Source organism: Trichomycterus rosablanca, chromosome 15 (assembly GCF_030014385.1).
Source record: "Trichomycterus rosablanca isolate fTriRos1 chromosome 15, fTriRos1.hap1, whole genome shotgun sequence".
Lineage (NCBI taxonomy): Eukaryota > Metazoa > Chordata > Actinopteri > Siluriformes > Trichomycteridae > Trichomycterus > Trichomycterus rosablanca.
Window position 1 is genome coordinate 31,792,032 of NC_086002.1, and position 4,225 is coordinate 31,796,256.

General features: G+C 39.1%; 1 protein-coding gene across 3 annotated transcripts in view; it reads right to left on the bottom strand.

Moving 5' to 3' along the window:
* rfx1b (regulatory factor X, 1b (influences HLA class II expression)) overlaps positions 1–4,225 on the bottom strand; it is a 21,560-nt gene extending 17,335 nt beyond the window's left edge. For 2 of the 3 annotated variants that reach the window (XM_063010652.1, XM_063010650.1), the window contains exon 1: positions 4,083–4,225. The gene's annotated coding sequence lies outside the window, so the exon portion shown is untranslated. Of the gene's footprint in view, positions 1–3,148; positions 3,188–4,082 lie in introns of those variants that run through there. The other variant, XM_063010651.1, reaches the window with a different exon arrangement.

Genomic DNA, 4,225 nt, shown 5'->3' on the forward strand with positions numbered 1-4,225 from the left:
TTTTCTAATATACTGTCTAGTGCACTATGTAGGGAACACGAATGTATTATCTAATACACTATCTAGTGCACTATGTAGGGAACACGAATGTATTATCTAATACACTATCTAGTGCACTATGTAGGGAACATAATTAATTATGTAATACACTATCTAGTGCACTATGTAAGGAACACAAATTCTTTTCTAATATACTGTCTAGTGCACTATGTAGGGAACATGAATGCGTTATCTGATAAACAAAATCTAGTGCACTATGTAGGGAACATAATTAATTATGTAATACACTATCTAGTGCACTATGTAGGGAACACGAATGTATTATCTAATACACTATCTAGTGCACTATGTAGGGAACACGAATGTATTATCTAATACACTATCTAGTGCACTATGTAGGGAACATAATTAATTATGTAATACACTATCTAGTGCACTATGTAGGGAACACGAATGTATTATCTAATACACTATCTAGTGCACTATGTAGGGAACACGAATGTATTATCTAATACACTATCTAGTGCACTATGTAGGGAACATAATTAATTATGTAATACACTATCTAGTGCACTATGTAGGGAACATAATTAATTATGTAATACACTATCTAGTGCACTATGTAGGGAACACGAATGTATTATCTAATACACTATCTAGTGCACTATGTAGGGAACATAATTAATTATGTAATACACTATCTAGTGCACTATGTAAGGAACACAAATTCTTTTCTAATATACTGTCTAGTGCACTATGTAGGGAACATGAATGCGTTATCTGATAAACAAAATCTAGTGCACTATGTAGGGAACACAAATGTATTATCTAATACACTATCTAGTGCACTATGTAGGGAACACGAATGTATTATCTAATACACTATCTAGTGCACTATGTAGGGAACATAATTAATTATGTAATACACTATCTAGTGCACTATGTAGGGAACACGAATGTATTATCTAATACACTATCTAGTGCACTATGTAGGGAACACGAATGTATTATCTAATACACTATCTAGTGCACTATGTAGGGAACATAATTAATTATGTAATACACTATCTAGTGCACTATGTAGGGAACATAATTAATTATGTAATACACTATCTAGTGCACTATGTAGGGAACACGAATGTATTATCTAATACACTATCTAGTGCACTATGTAGGGAACATAATTAATTATGTAATACACTATCTAGTGCACTATGTAAGGAACACAAATTCTTTTCTAATATACTGTCTAGTGCACTATGTAGGGAACATGAATGCGTTATCTGATAAACAAAATCTAGTGCACTATGTAGGGAACACAAATGTATTATCTAATACACTATCTAGTGCACTATGTAGGGAACACGAATGTATTATCTAATACACTATCTAGTGCACTATGTAGGGAACATAATTAATTATGTAATACACTATCTAGTGCACTATGTAGGGAACACGAATGTATTATCTAATACACTATCTAGTGCACTATGTAGGGAACATAATTAATTATGTAATACACTATCTAGTGCACTATGTAAGGAACACAAATTCTTTTCTAATATACTGTCTAGTGCACTATGTAGGGAACATGAATGCGTTATCTGATAAACAAAATCTAGTGCACTATGTAGGGAACACAAATGTATTATCTAATACACTATCTAGTGCACTATGTAGGGAACACGAATGTATTATCTAATACACTATCTAGTGCACTATGTAGGGAACATAATTAATTATGTAATACACTATCTAGTGCACTATGTAGGGAACACGAATGTATTATCTAATACACTATCTAGTGCACTATGTAGGGAACACGAATGTATTATCTAATACACTATCTAGTGCACTATGTAGGGAACATAAACCAGTTGTCTAATTCACTATCCAGTGCACTACGTAGGGAACATAAATTCATATCTAAAATACTATCTAGTGCACTATGTAGGGAACATAAATCTATTATCTTTCACACAATCTAGTGCACTATGTAGTACACATTGTGTTTGTGACGCGAGCAGTTAGCTTAGTAGCTCAGTTAGCAGCTCCTAAAAGTTCTGTCATCACCCATAATCCTCTGGTGTGTGCGAGAGGTTTTTTAGCTTTTTTTGGGGGGGCTTGGGGGGTCCGGGTCCGGGTCCGGGGGTACCTCCCTGAAATGAGTTTTTGCAACTTGGGATGTCTGAAGTGGTCCACGATCTCTGGACCACTATTTTAGGATGCAGTGGTTTTATTACCACGGCAACAACTTATCATATTGAAATTAGTATATCTCCAAAATGTGCAGGGGGGTTTTAAAAGCAGCCAAAAAATGATTCAGTCGAACCCTGAATCGGTGCGTTTTGTTACCTGAAGCTCGCAGAACTGGTTCTACAATGCGCCCTCTTTCCGACGGAATCAGGTGCTCGTGGGGCGCGTTCGCTTGCCCGGTCTTGTGATGGAATTCTCGTGACTGAAGGTTATAAAGCTGATCTGTTCTGAGAGACAGGAGGCCAGTGGTCCACGTCCTTCCACAGTTATAAGCAGTCCGTCCAACACGAGCCGTGTGTTCGGATACTGAATAAATCCACTTATCGGAATTTTCTCTGGTGTGTTTATATATTTTTTTTTTACAGCTTCCGTCACACCGACGGATCGGCACTGTGCACGGAGAGCCACACCCTGATCAGCATTATTCCTCTACCCTGTGCAGCACCATTAATCAGCCAGCAGAGGTTGTAACTGAATCAATCACGAGGTCCCGGCTCCTGCATCCAATCGTTGCGGAAAGGTTCAAAATCCCAGCTCTGGTGTTCTAGCGTGTTTTACCACTGCGCCACCTGACACAACCCTCCTTATTTATCCGAGCTTGGGACCTGCACTCAGAGCGCACTGACAAGTGCACCGCCCAATGACTGGACTGTCCAGCCAATCACCCTCATAAAATGGGGCTACTTAAATATTTAAATAGTTTTATTTAAATAATACTGACCCTATCGAAAAGTACAAGGTTATTTGCCCCCTGTGGTTCTTCTATTTAAACGGTACAGCTTAAATAAAATGATTGCAGTTGATCTCTGGATGACCATATCAATCTTAGGTCCTTAAGTACAGTACGGGCCACTTGTAAACCAAATAACCACTAAATGTAGGATGTCCGTACGTCAGGTTTTAGGGCGGACGGTCCGGTTTCTCATCCGCCTGTCCGCAATCCGGCGCGATGCCTGGACCGACACGAATCCGTCCCCTTGTCGTTGGCTTACGAACACAGAAAAAGAAACGACTCGAATTCATTTTGCTTTATTGTGGAACGTCCAGCACTGAATTGCTAATATCAATGACTACGTTTTAATAAGCGTTCACGCTGTCGACGCTTATTACGATAAACGACGTCCGGCTCCGGGCGGTCGCTCGACACCCGACTCGTTTGGAAGAGCAAGAAAGATGAATTTTATGCTTTTTTTAGAGCTAAAATATCACAAGCCGACTCAAAATGTGGTGATTTTTATTCACAATTAAATAAATTAAGGTTTTAATTAATGCCAAACCCTCATTTTTTGGCGTTATTAACTTTTTTACACTTTAAACAGATTTTACAGTCCACACGGTTTACTCAGGAAGGCAGAATAGACACATTATTCGAAGGAAATTGAAAGAACATGCCAAACTTCTCAGCGACGGTGAGCAAAGTTGGCGTCGAAGACGTTTACCTCAGGAGAGCAGGGACGACTTTTAGAGCGATCTGATTGGCCGATGAGCTTCCTTCGCTCTAAGCCCCGCCCCTCCACTCTTACCCCTAAAGTCTGTCTCTATCTAGTAAGTAGCTCCGGTTACACCGGGCGGATTTATCTCTCACCTCCGAGTCTAAACTTCGCACTAGTTTATTTAACAAACTAGTTCAAATAAACTAGTTAATAATTTTATAAACTAGTTCAAACGTTTAAAAACAAACTGTGAGAAATGTAACCGAGAAGTGACGCCCAAGTGTCAACACACGTCGCCATTCCCGCACACACACACACACACTTCTACCGAGTAGGTCAGAAAAAAGCGCGATATATTTACACATTAAATACAAATAAAAGCGCGATCTTCACCTTTATCTTCTCCTTCTGACTTTGTTTACTTTTCCTCTTATTAGCTTTGTTGTTGTTGTTGTTGTTGTTAATTGATTCCCGTTGCTTGGCTCTTGTCGCCACGACTACCGTGACTATGGCTCCTCGTCCTCACCGGGGCAACT